Below are 14,193 nucleotides of genomic sequence, written 5' to 3'. Positions count from 1 at the left end.
ACAAACGGTTGTTGGAAGAATAAGTGAATTGTTGTTAGATATCATATGTCCCATTTCTCTTCCCCTTTCTATAGATGAAGAAAAAATGGTTGAAGGCTTGGAGCAGGACAGCTCCTAGTCTATGTGAATGGTGCCTCCTGGAATGGCCCCTATACCACCTATGTGTTATATGGGAAGAGCCCAAAGACAGGCGGCTGGGTCCTGGCAGGATCTGGGCCACATGTCAGAGCCCCCTCACCTCCCAGTTGAGGACTTCATCCACCATTCTATACCCACTCTGGAATAATATCACACAGGTATAAAGTTCTTTCCATAGCTGTCTTAGTCTCCTCAGGCTGCCATAATAAAATACCATACCCTGGGTGCCTTAAATAGAATAAGTTTATTTTTTCACAGTTCTGGAGGCCTGAAGTCTGAGATCAGGGTGCTGGCATGATGGGTTCTGGTGAGAGCTGTCTTCCTGGTTTGCAAATGGTCACCTTCTTGCTGTGTCTTTACATGGTGGATAGAGAGCAAGCTCCGTCCCTGGTATCTCTTCTTGTTATACATGCTCAGTCACTTCAGTCGTGTCTGACTCTCTGTGACCCTGTGGGCCATAGCTGGCCAGGCTCCTCTGTCTGTGGGATTCTTCAGGTGAGAATACTGGAGTGAGTTGCCATGCCCTCCTCCAGGGAATCTTCTTGACCCAGGGATCGAACCTGCGTCTCTTATGTCTCCTGCATTGGCAGGCAGCTTCTTCTTATTAGGCCACTAATCCCATCATGAGGGCCCCACTCTCATAACATCATCTAACCCTAAATACCTCCTAGTCGCTCCATCTCCAAATACCATTATATCAGCAGTCAGGGCTTCAGCATATGAATTTGTGAAGGACACAAACATTTAATCTATAATAATAGTGTTTTCACATGTTGTCCTTCTGTTTGCTCTTGATCACAGACCTGAGAGAGATGAGGAGCCATACCACCTCCCCACACCAACCCACCTCATTTTTAAACAAGTGGGGAAAAAATAAAGCCCAGAGAGATGACATGGCTTGTAATTCATTCTTTCATTTAACAAATAATTCTCTCAAGCTAATATGTGCCAGACTTGAGATGCATGACTGGCAATTGGCATGACTTACACTATATCCTGAGGACTTCCCTGATGGCTCAGACGGTAAAGCGTCTGTCTACAATGCGGGAGACCTGGGTTCAATCTCTGGGTCGGGAAGATCCCCTGGAGAAGGAAATGGCAATCCACTCCTGTACTATTGCCTGGAAAATCCCACGGACAGAGGAGCCTGGTAGGCTACAGTCCATGGGGTTGCAAAGAGTCAGACACGACTGAGCGACTTCACTTTCCTTTATACTATATCCTAAGTACTAATTCTTCTACTGTTTCCCAATTAAGTCTGGTTATTTCCCAGTTTAGTTCTTTGCAACATCAGCAGTACTGACCAGAATAGAATTTAATCTTTTCTTTTCAGAAAATTCCATCCTACTCTAAGACACAAGGGAGTCCTTAGGCACACCTTCCTGCTTAGGCTGGGCATTTCTATCTTCTTTGCCTTTGCTTGTGATGCTTCTACACTGCTCCTGTGAACTCCTATTCATCCTTTGAAGCCCAGCCAAATGTCTACACTGTTGTGGGGTTTTCACCATCCCTCTCCCACAGGCAGGCCTGTACTCCCAGTGTTCTAGTTACTCTTCTACTGTAGACGACCCCTATTTCAGCCTAACTGGTATTACTTGACTGTACTGTTTATTCATGTTTTCCATGATGCTCTTGTACTGGACTCCACAGAGCCTCAACATCATCCCTCCTGTTGCCTTCTGCAGTATCTCAAGTGGCTCCCCCCTGCTGTGACTGATGCATGCACTGGACACTCCAGCTGGTTGGACTGAGGGCTGAGGCTTGAAATATGAGTAGTTGCTCAAGGCTGCATGTGGATGATGCCAGACTTCCCAGTGGCTGGGTACCAGCCCTGCTCAGCAGGTCTCTGAAATGGACAATGACAAACCCACACAACAGAATCTTCTTTTTTAAAGTGTGTACACCTTGGGTGATAGTTTTCTTTCCTGGGGGTGCCATCATAAAATAATACAAACTGGATGGGTTAGATCATCAGAAATTTATTGTCTCAATGGTTCTGGAGGATCAGTTCAGTTCAATCACTCAGTTGTGTCCGACTCTTAGAGACCCCAAGGACGACAGCACTCCAGGCTTCCCTGTCCATCACCAATTCCCGGAGCCTACTCAAACTCATGTCCATTGCATCAGTGATGCAATCCAACCATCTTGTCCACCGCCATCCCCTTTTCCTCCTGCCTTCAGTCTTTCCCAGCATCAGGGTCTTTTCAAATGAGTCAGTTCTTCACATCAGGTGGCCAAAGTATTGGAGTTTCAGCTTCAGCATCAGTCCTTCCAGTGAATATTCAGGACTGATTTCCTTTAGGATGGACTGGTTGGATCTCCTTGCAGTCCAAGGGACTCTCAAGAGTTCTCTCCAACACTACAGTTCAAAAGCATCAATTCTTCGGGGCTCAGCTTTTTTATAATCCAACTCTCACATCCATACATGACTACTGGAAAAACCATAGCTTTGACTAGACAGACCTTTGCTGGTAAAGTAATGTCTCTGCTTTATAATATGCTGTCTAGGTTGGTCATAGCTTTTCTTCCAAGGTGTAAGCGTCTTTTAATTTCACAGCTCCAGTCACCATCTACAGTGATTTTGGAGCCCCCCAAAATAAAGTCTGTCACTGTTTCCACTGTTTCCCCATCTATTTGCCATGAAGTGATGGGACTGGATGCCATGATCTTCGTTTTCTGAATGTTGAGCTTTAAGCCAACTTTTTCACTCTCTTCTTTCACTTTCAACAAGAGGCTCTTTAGCTCTTCTTCACTTTCTGCCATAACCATGGTGTCACCTGCGTATCTGAGGTTATTGATATTTCTCCTAGCAATCTTGATCCCAGCTTGTGCTCTATCCAGCCCGGGATTTTGCATGATGTACTCTGCATATAAGTTAAATAAGCAGGGTGATAATATACAGCCTCGACGTACTCCTTTCCCTATTTGGAGCCAGGCTGTTGTTCCATGTCCATTTCTAACTGTTGCTTCCTGACCTGCAATACAGATTTCTCAGGAGGCAGGTCAGGTGGTCTGGTATTCCCATCTCTTTCAGAATTTTCCACAGTTTGTTGTGATCCACACAGTCAAAGGCTTGGCATAGTCAATAAAGCAGATTTTTTCTGGAACTCTCTTGCTTTTTCGATGATCCAGCGAATGTTGGCAATTTGATCTGTGGTTCCTCTGCCTTTTCTGAATCCAGCTTGGTTCATGTACTGTTCATGTACGGTTCATGTACTGTTGAAGCCTGGCTTGGAGAATTTTGAGCATTACTTTGCTAGCATGTGAGATGAGTGCAAATGTGCAATAGTTTGAACATTCTTTAGTATTGCCATTCTTTGGGATTGGAATGAAAACTGACCTTTTCCAGTCCTGTGGCCACTGCTGAGTTTTCCAGATTTGCTGGCATATTGAATGCAGCACTTTCACAGCATCATCTTTTAGGATTTGAAATAGCTCAACTGGAATTCCATCACCTCCACTAGCTTTGTTCATAGTGACGCTTCCTCAGGCCCACTTGACTTCGCATTCCAGGGTGTCTGATCACACCATTGTGGTTATCTGGAGGATAGGAGTCCCATATCAAGAGCTGAATAGGCTCTGTCTGAGGGCTATGCAGAGGCTCTGTTCCAGGGCTCTCTCCTTGCTTCTGGGGGCCTCAGAAGTTTCTTGGTTCTTAGATGATATTCTCCATGGATCTTCCCATCCTTTTCCTCCAGTACATATCTGTCTCTGTGTCTAAATTTCTCCTTTTTAGAAGGACAAAGTCATACTGGATTAGGGACCCCCCACAAATAACCTCATCTTGAGTATCTGCAAGGACTCCACTTCCAAGTGGACCCTATTTCACAGACAATGGGGGTAAGGAGTTCAACATCATCTTGAGGACACAGTATAACTCATAACAGTGGGGAAAAAGGACTAAGCTCACTTGGACTCAGTCCTAACATCCCAGAAGCACTGGGTCCCAGAGTGAATATCTGCTGACATGGTGGCTTTCTCTGCTACACCACAACTCCAAGGATCACTGCTAACATCTCTGTCACTGCATGAATATGCTTTCCCTTTTCTTTCTAAAGAATGTGCCTAATTTAATTTTGCTACTGCTTGGGGACTTGGCCCTTTGCATTCACATTTCCATGCCTCCAGCCCTACTGCTGCCCTGCAGGTAGCAGGTGCTGATAAATGCTGTCATATTTGATGGTGACATCAAGGTGATGTTGGCTGCAGAGTGCAGGGCTCATGAAGTCAGACAGACCCCTGGATTTGAATTCAGGCTCCCACATGTACTAAGTGTGGGATTTTGGACGCTGCTTAAGCTTTTAGCATCCATTTCCTTTGTCAAGGCATGGGGCACCATGCAGGATGGTTTTAAATGAGGCAGGCAGCTATGGGGAGCACCGCAGAGCGGTTGGCAGAAGCTAAGTTCAATAAAGGATAGTTATTTTTATTGGTTATAAATGGGGTGAGCAAACTGTTGAAATAACTAGCCTGGGCACATAACAGTTAAGGTTTTGAAAAACACATTTCTAGTTTAGCAGCAAAAGCACAAAGGTTCATATGATGGTCCTAAATGCTGTCTGGAAGACACCACTTTAAATTCAAATTCCACCCAGGAAAGGGAAAAAGACATCATCATGTAATTCTAAAACATGTGATGCCCCCAACCCTCATGTCCTTTCTCCTTACCCCTCTCATAAGGAAAAGACAGTGTCTCTGCTGTCTTTCTCTAGGACAGGCCCCGGTCACCTCTGCCATGAGTGCATGTTGGTGCCATCAGAGCCCTGAGCTAAGTAACCAATCAGCCAGAAAGAAAAGGTGCTGCATGCAAATCTCAGTCCGTACACTTGCATCTGTGAAATAACGATTTTTCTAATTTACTTTCTGTCTTGAGCCCTGTCCTTTTGGAGTCCTCCCTACTCCCACCAGAAGCTTCCAGCGGCCTCTGGCCTCCAGGCATCTGCCCACATGGGTTCTGGCTGAGACGTCCATCATTCTGCATGCTGTACCCTGCAGGCAGTGGCTCTGCCATGCCCAACCAGGGACGCGGTCATCTCTTTGCAAGGCTGCCTGGAACGCGGAAGCCATGATCCAAATGCCTACAGGGACCAGGCTGGGAGAGCTCGTGAGTGAAGCGTGCAGCTTGCCTATCAGACACATAAGAACATCTTCCCTTCCATGGAGGAGTGCACTGGCTCCTCTTTCTTTCCTGAGCCATCTTTAGTTTATGTTTCATTTCTTCATTTACGGAAAAAATCTGGGGTAAAGAGGACCATTTTCTATTGCCGGGAACAGTGCCAGTGTCACGATGAGTGACAACTAACCCCTGGCATCAGTGTAGCGATGACTTCCAGGGATTCTGGCAAACTAGAGCATTTATTCCTTATCTAAGGCAGGCAGCCTTGGTGCCATAAGAGACTGAACACAGTGTGGCCAAATCTGCTAATTATTCAAGAGAAGCTCCAACCTGGACTTCTGTGTAAAATTGCCTAGATTTATAATGCTCAGTGACTGAAATTCACATGGTCGAACAAAGTCAGATGTAATGCCTGTAGTTTGCGGTCTCAGCTCCCAGCCACAGCCACAGCTTCTTGGGGGCAGGCCTGCCTCCCAGCCAGACTGCTGGAGAGCCCACCCACACAGCAGCCTGCCCGTCCCCACCACCGTGTCCAGGGTCCTCCTGCTTCTGCCCACGCATTGTGCCTATGGCTCAAATCTTCTCCCTGCTGGGTTTTAAGATTTTAGAAACAAAAGCTTGAGGGCAATTTCAACTTTCTACTCCATCTCGTCCCTTCACCAAGATAATAAACCCAGATGGGAATATCTGCTTGGAGACAGGGAAGGGAAAGGAGGAAATACCAGGAGAATAAAAATATAGATTAGTATCTCAACGATACACTCTTGGCACACATACTTACTGACCATATTTGATCTGAGGTTACTATAAAACAGCTTCAGAATTTCTCTATGTTGCGGACTCCTAGGAAAGAAGCACCAGGAAAATCTTTTAGAAAGGAAATCTCAGTTCAGCCAATTAATCAAAAATTCCGTTTTTTGTTGTTGTTTTTTTTTTTACAGTAAAATAGATGTATCTAACACTGCATGTTCTTAATAATATATTGATAGTACGATGTAACATTTACTTTTATTAGTATATGTCCCGTGTTTTCTTGATTCTGCCATGGGCAATTTCTGATTTCAGTAATGAGGTTTTTGAAAAAAATATGTAATACCTTTGAGGTTTTATGCATTGAGTTAATATTAATAGTAAACACAGTGCTACTTATTACTGAGCCATCATTGGTTTAAAGGACTAATGTTATTACAGGAGTCATTACTGGTGTGAAGGACTAAAGCAATATAACCCTTGTGCTCCGCGAAGATGACAAATTTGGGAGCAGAAAGTTCAGACTCAAATTACATTTGTTTCATCATTTTCTTGGGTGGAGGGAGAGAGATGCAGGTCTCCCTGTAATACTGATTTGAGTGGTCAGGAATGGGGCAAGAATATTAGAAATATACCAGATGAAAATCCTTCAAATAAATGACCTTATTACCCTCCTGACCTATATAATCAGCATGGAGCAAAGAGAAATGATTGTGCTTTGGAACTCAAGTGTGTGAATTTGAGGAAAGCTACCAGAGGAATCCAATAATCCATATTACTTGCTTCTTCCCCCTGAATGTTTTACACTAGAAATTAGAGAAGTTCTCGGTTACTTGTCTCTAGTAAGGTTACAAACTTTTTTTAAAAAGAAGGTGTTAGGAACAGCAGAATCAAATGGTATATCTATGATGGCAGGGAGAAACCCATGTTTGAGGACAAATATGGTGTTTATGTTATGATTCCCTAAGACTCAAACATTTGGTATTTCCTGAATTTTTCTAGAGATACTGAAGTTTTCAAATGGTGTCTATAGTAAAATATATTACATCCAAGTTGATATCTAATGATTTAATATTTAAATATTAAAAAATTAAGACACATAAAAGGTACAGCTTCTATAACCACGCACGTTCTTCATGATATTCTTGATGCAATCCTGGTTTTCAGTAAGTAAACTTTGTACTTGTGGAAACTGCATTTATTCAGCCTTGACATTAGGAAAGTAAGCAAATTATTTCAGTGCCAAAGAGATGGCTAATCTAGGCTGGGGTGAGTGAATGTGCTTTCCCAATGCCTATATTCCTGGAGAATTTTTGCAGTGACAGAATTTGGCTCATGTCAACTGTAGAGAAAGGTGGGGGAGACCATTTAGTACCTAAATATAGGGCTGGGCACCCATGCAGTTGGCAGGAGGAGGTGAGACTTCTTTGGAAGATGGCCTGGCCGGCTTTAATGTGACAAAGGCTTTCAAAGTTAAACAAATATTTATTGAACACCTACGACTGCAAAGCTTTGAGTTCTTTGGGGAATTAAGAAACAGATAAACAAGGTCCCTGTCCTCAAAGAGATGTCATTCTAGCCCAGGAATCAATCATGAACCCTGAAAACTGATATAACGCAGAAGGCAGCATCACAGGAGAGACCCAGAGTGGGGATGACTGCAGAGTCAGAATAAACCAAGAAGCTTCTGTGGAGAAGGGGCTGTCCTGGGAGCCCGCAGGAAGGCTGAGGGATTCTGACCCACAAAGGGCAGGTGAAGGGCATTCTGAGTGGGCAAAACTTCAGGCAGTAGCTACGGCAGGGAACTGCAGATCCTATTTGGAAAACTTTAAACAGCCATTTTGAGTAAAACACAGAGAGCCTTGAAATTAGAGGGTGGGCAGAAGTAACAGGTAAGATCAAAGCGATTGGCAGTGGACAGGTTAAGGCCTTTGCTGGTCTGTGCCACGGTTCTCCCAAGATTTGACACTCAGCTTGGTGTATGACAGTTTCATTGAAGAAACCTGTGACCTCTGGAAGCCATAAGGCAAGAAGACTCTGATCTCAAAATGCTAGTTCTGCCGGTCTCTCAGACTGCTTTGCCCTGACTCTGTTGTAGTGATCCAGGTAACGCAAAAGTGGGAGGATACCCAGAAGGGTGATGGGGACAGAAACTAAAGGTAAATGATAACTGATCACTACCCGCTCTGTTGTCGCGCCCCTCCATGCAGCTTCCAAGAAGCCTAGGAGGTGTGTTCAGGGGGGGCGCCTGAAAATAATGGAGCAGGACAGCATGTTTATACAAGGAAGGGAAAGCTGCTCCTCCACATCGAGAAGTTCAACAAAGAAATAACCGAACTAAGAATTTCTGATCCTACCAGGCAGTAAGAGATCATCCACAAAAGCAGTTATATATCTAAAATTTCATGGCATTCATGTAATAGGGTTCATATTCTCAGGATGAACTTTTCTACTTTTGCCTGTCTTCCCTTATTTTTGCTGCTTGATATGTTATTGTAGTTTTTTTGGCCACACCATGTGGCCTGTGTATCTTAGCTCCCAGACTACAAGTGACTGAACTTGGGTCCTTGCAGTGAAAGCACTGAGTTCTAACCACTGGACAACCAGGGAATTCCCTTGAATTTCAATTGGTTTCTGTCTAGTAAAAGCTTTTTATAACCAACCAGAAACACTTGTAGTAAAGACGCTAAAATAAAAAATATAGTGTTGCTATGTTGTAAGCATTCAGGGCATCCTGGATAAAACACAGTAAAAACTCATTTTTAAAAAATATATAAACCCCATTATATTAAAATATAATTTTAGATATTCTGCAGAATGGGCAACTGGCCCCCATTTCCTGTCTAGCCTCTACTTGAAAACAAGGCAGGGATAAGGGTCATGAAAGTGAAAGTTGCTCAGTTGTGTCTGACTCTTTGTGACTCCATGGACTATCATCTACCAGGCTTCTCTGTCCACGGAATTCTCCAGACAAGAATACTGGAGTGGCTAGCCATTCCCTTCTCCAGGGGATCTTCCTGACCCAGGGATCAAACCCGGTCTCCTGCATTGCAGGTGGATTCTTTACAGCCTGAGCCACCAAGGAAGCCCCAAGGGTCAGAGGTGGGGGTTAAAGGTCTATGCTACGGTGGGGAAGGGGATCTTGGAATGGAGGTCAAGGTCATGAAGGTGAAGGAAAGTCATAGGAAGTTGTTTCAGAAAGAAGGGTGAAGAGTGAGTCTCTAGTCGTCAGTATTCTCCCAGCTGAATTTTTGAATCTGGCCTACAAACTGGTACATCTCTGGGATCACTGATCTTGTCCTGCTGCCTCTGGACTCAGAATTATCCCTACCAATATTTAAGTTGGCTCCAACCACCACCACCAGGTGGCACCAAATCACAGCTGAGTTCGGCATGAATTTAGGTAGGGCAGCTGGCTCCCAAAATTCCTCACCAGCTAGGTCTATATGAGTCATTTGTTTGTTAATCTTAAAAAACAAATTGTGACCTCATATTTCACATGACTGAATTTTTGGATCTCACTTATCCAATTACTAATAATTGAGGAAAGTATTCTTTTTGTAAACTAAATACCAAAGGAGACTAAATTAGACATTGTGCTAATTGCTTTACAGACATTAGCTAGTTTAATTCCTTCAACAAACTATGAGGAATAATATGAAACTGTTTTTAAGAGGCAAAAAGTTCTCATATTCACAGTTTCACATAGTTGAATCTAATATTTACTAACCCTTTGGTGCTGAGCTCTATGTATACTTCATAGCTTGAGCTTATTAATTACATGATTCAAAATTTCATTATGTATATTTTATGTCTGCTTGATTTATCAGTTTCTGAAAGACGTGGCTAAAATCTTTTAACTATAATTTGATGTATTCATTTCTCTCTGCTACTTTTTTTCAGTTGTTCCTTTGTGTATTTTGAGGTTGTATTGTTAGGTGCATACATGTTTTTGATGGTTGTATCTTCTTGCTCTATTGTTCCTCTTACCAGCATATGACCTTCTTTGTCCCTTATATATACTTTTTGCCTTATATCCTATATTGTCAGATACTAATATTCTCTTTATTTTTCCTTTTGGTTCATATTTTCCCCATCTTTTATTTTCAATCTTTCTCTGTCTTTTGTTTTTAAGTTTCTCTTTTAGACAGCTTATTGGATAGTGCTTTTTAACTGAATCTGAGATTCTATTTTTGAGTTGGTGAATTTAATTAATTTATTGTAATTCATTCTAATATAAATACTAATGTATTTATATCCATTCTATATTTTTCACTTTTTACACATTTTATACTTGTTTTCCCTTTTTTGCTTTATTTTTTAAGAATTGAGGTACAAATACATATAAGATTAGTTTCAGGTACAACATAATGATTAGATATTTGTATATACTGAGGGATGATTACCACAATAAATCTAGTTAACATCCATCAGCATATATAGTTACAAATTTTTTTTAGGATTTACTCTCTTGGCAACTTTCAAACGTGCAACACAGTATTTTTAACTATAGGTCACCATGCTATACATTACCTCCCCATGGTTTACTTTATAACTGTAAGTTTGTGTCTTTTGACCACCTTCATTCATTCCCCTCTTCCCTCCATCCCAAATCCTGCTGCTGGCAACCACCAATCTGTTCTCTGAATCTATGAGTTCAGTTTTTTTTTCAGATTCCATATATTAAGTGGGATCTTACAGGATTTATCTTTCTCTCCTGCTTTCTCCTGGGTGTGTGCGTGCTAAGTTGCTTCAGTGGTGTCTGACTCTTTGAGACCCCATGGACTGTAGCCCACCAGGCTCCTCTGTCCATTGAATTCTCCAGGCAAGAATACTGGAGTGGGTTGCCTCTTCCTCCTTCAGGGGATCTTCCTGACCCAGGAATCAAACCCACATCTCTTAGGTCTCCTGCATTAGCAGGCAGGTTCTTTACCCCTAGAACCACCTGCTAAGCCCCCCTTCTATTAGGTAGGGTTCTTTTTGTTTGTTTGGCTTAAATGTTGAGCATTCCAATTTGGCTGGAATCTGTCTTACTTCAAAGTTCATGTTTTGTCTTTTGTACCACACCAAGAATTAGATGTCAATAGAACCTTATAAATTTGTTATCTACCCACTGGATCTAAAACTGGTGTGTGTGTGAAAATTACTTGGAAATTTATGAGAAACACTGACCCTGGACCTCCTCTTTAGATTCAGCTCAGTAGGTCTGGGTAAAGTCCTGATTCTACATCAAGTCCCAGATTTTGATGCAGGTTCACAGACCACAGCATAGGAAAACTGTTCCCATCCAACCCCACAGCTCTCCAAACTGTAAGCTTTACACCTGTCTTGGCCCTTTAAATATTGCTTTATTTAGGGTGTAAAGATACACCCTTGGGTGGGCTCTATCACCTCCTTTCTAGATCTTTTCTCACCTTATATTGTCCTATATGTTAGAAGAATGCTCTAGATTTACTTTAGATATTCTAATTAGTTTCCAATCCATTGCTCCTTTACTATTATTCCATTTTACTTGCTTGTTCCATCATTATAAAAGCAAACATATTCAACATTTCTTGGGAGTGCCCTGGCAGCCCAGTGGTTAAGACTTGGCACTTTCATTGCCATGGGCCCAGGTTCCATCCCTGGTCAGGGAACTAAGATCCTGCAAGCCGCGTGGCATGGCCAATAAAATAAAATAATTAAAAAAACAGTATTTCCTTTAACAGCATTTACTATCAATCTCTGTAATAGGTAGAAATACACTTCCAGGCACTCAGCAGCTACTTCACTAGCAAGCATGACTATCTCCATTTCTACCAGAAAGCACGATAAAGCTTGGAGAATTTGCCTAACATCACATTCAATGGAAAAGCTAGTCTTTGAACTCAGATCTATCTATTCTACTTGTCATAGCCCACTTGCCTTCAAAGAGACTCTGGTCCACAGAAACCTACAGTACAGTGGGGAAAGACACAAATAATCTCCCTTTCTAGTCATGCTTGTATCCACGATAGTGCTTTGCACATAATAACACTTAATATACATCAGTGAAAAGAAAACATGAATTTATCCTTGGTTTCTTTTTTTGTTGTTGTTCTACTTATGGTCAGGGGAATCACAATCTGGTAAAACAAGAAATAAAGAGGACTCTTTGGGACTTCCTTGGGGGTTCAGTGGTTAAGACTCCAGTGCTTTCGATGCAAGTGGGACTAGTTCAATCCATGGTTGGAAAACTAAGATCCCACATGCTGCATGTGACAGTCAAAAAAAGAAGAGAGAGAGAACTGTTCGGAAAAACACAAACTCAGAGACAAAACAGAAAGAACAGTCTGTGTCATACAGAGAATTTCTTCCTCTGAACAGCTACTCTAATAGGTCATCAAAGTCCCATTATGTGAAAATATCCATTATAACAAGCTAGGGCTACTTCCATTTTGAACTCTTTATTTTCCTAATTAATTCACTAAAAGTCTTTAAGAGATTCAAAAAAGTAAAATCAGTACTATTTTCTCCTTCCTGGACTCAGTTTTATAATACTGATGTTGAACATAATCAACTATATGTAATTGCAGAAATTATTGCTGGGGATTTGCATATGAAATATACACCTTTCACTGCCTCTAGTTGGCATTGTTAACTCTATTATAAATAGTACAGCTGACACACTGCAGACAGAAAGCTCTTTTTGATGGGCAAAAGTGGAAGACTGCTACGAAAGGAGGAAGTGTTAGCACACAACGCTTAAGTTGGTAAGCTTTCATTAGAACTAGTCAAGAGGGAAAGTGGTTTATTAACTAATCATAGACATGTTTAAGAATCCAATCATACAGAAACACTTATGTTAAGCTTTCTAAAAACCTATATTTATGCTACTATTTAGGTAAACAAGTAATATATCCAGTCTATAAACATAGTTGAATAGTGTTAATGGGCCCTTTTAAGAAAATTAAGCTTTTCCTTTTGGATTAATTGCATATGCAGTGAGGCAAAGAAAGTAACAGGACTGAGATATAATACTGGAGAGTACAGTTTATATTTATACCACTCTTGAAGATAAAGCTTACATTAGGTCATTTTGCTGAAATTATCTACTAGAATTTGAAAATTTTAAAACTATTTGAAAAATTTTAACCATTGAGAAAGAACAAAAAGATGCCATTCATTGTGATTGCATTACCATAAAATTATAATTAATAGGACAGTATTTTTGCTGTTTTACATTGCTTGAGGGCAAAAAAAATCAATCACTGTTACCACGCAGGCTGTTTCAATCATTACAAGGTATAGGTACAAAGACTAGTGATGACTTTTGTAAATGACATTTGCAGACATCATTATATTTTTATGCACTGTAATAATTTGGTTTTCAAAAGTTTCGGGTTAATTTGTTTTGTTACAGATGTAAAGCAATTATGACACAGAAATTCAATGTTGAACTACTCATCCAGATGACAGGAGAGGTGAGGGGGCTAGGGACAAAATTTTCTTCCTACACATTTGTTTTTAGCTATTATATTTGCCTGAGTGCATTGGTACCATAGTGACAGCTTAGCAACAGCTAGATACAAATTAAGGCAATGTGTCACGCTAGCTTCTGATCATAAAAAGTTGGTAGGTAGGACACGGGGAAGAAAAATACAGATGTTTAGATATTTAATGGTTTAATCAAAAAGAGACTTGTTCTTTTACCTGTCCTTGTCCATCTCTTCATCTTCTATCTCTGAATCTCTCTATAAAGAGATGAGGATCTAAAAAAGAATCCCAAACAAACCTCTGTGTTTAAATTGATGTAATAAAACAGAAATCAAACCTTTCCTAAATATGAAATGAAACACAATTTAATCTTTCTTAAATAGGATCTAATGATCACAGTGCATGGAAAAAAAAAATTAATCACTTAGTCATGTCTGACTCTTTGCAACTCCCATGGACTGTAACACACCAGGCTCCTCTGTCCATGGAATTCTCCAAGCTGTCTTCCCGACCCAGGGATCGAACCTGAGTCTCTTGCATTGCAGGCAGATTCTTTCCCATCTGAGCCACAAGTGTTTTGCAAAGATGTTTCCAAAGGGTTTTTTCATACTAGTGGACATGTGATTTCCATTATGGCTATTAGAAGAACAAAGTTACACAAAATTTAAATACCTTTGGACCAGCAGATTTAAGATGACATGATGGATACTGTCATCTTTAAAGTCAACATATCA

This window comes from Bos mutus, chromosome 9 (genome assembly GCF_027580195.1).
Source record: "Bos mutus isolate GX-2022 chromosome 9, NWIPB_WYAK_1.1, whole genome shotgun sequence".
In the NCBI taxonomy this organism is placed as follows: Eukaryota; Metazoa; Chordata; class Mammalia; order Artiodactyla; family Bovidae; genus Bos; species Bos mutus.
The sequence above is the reverse complement of the archived record's forward strand: the minus strand, read 5'-3'. Positions refer to the sequence as shown.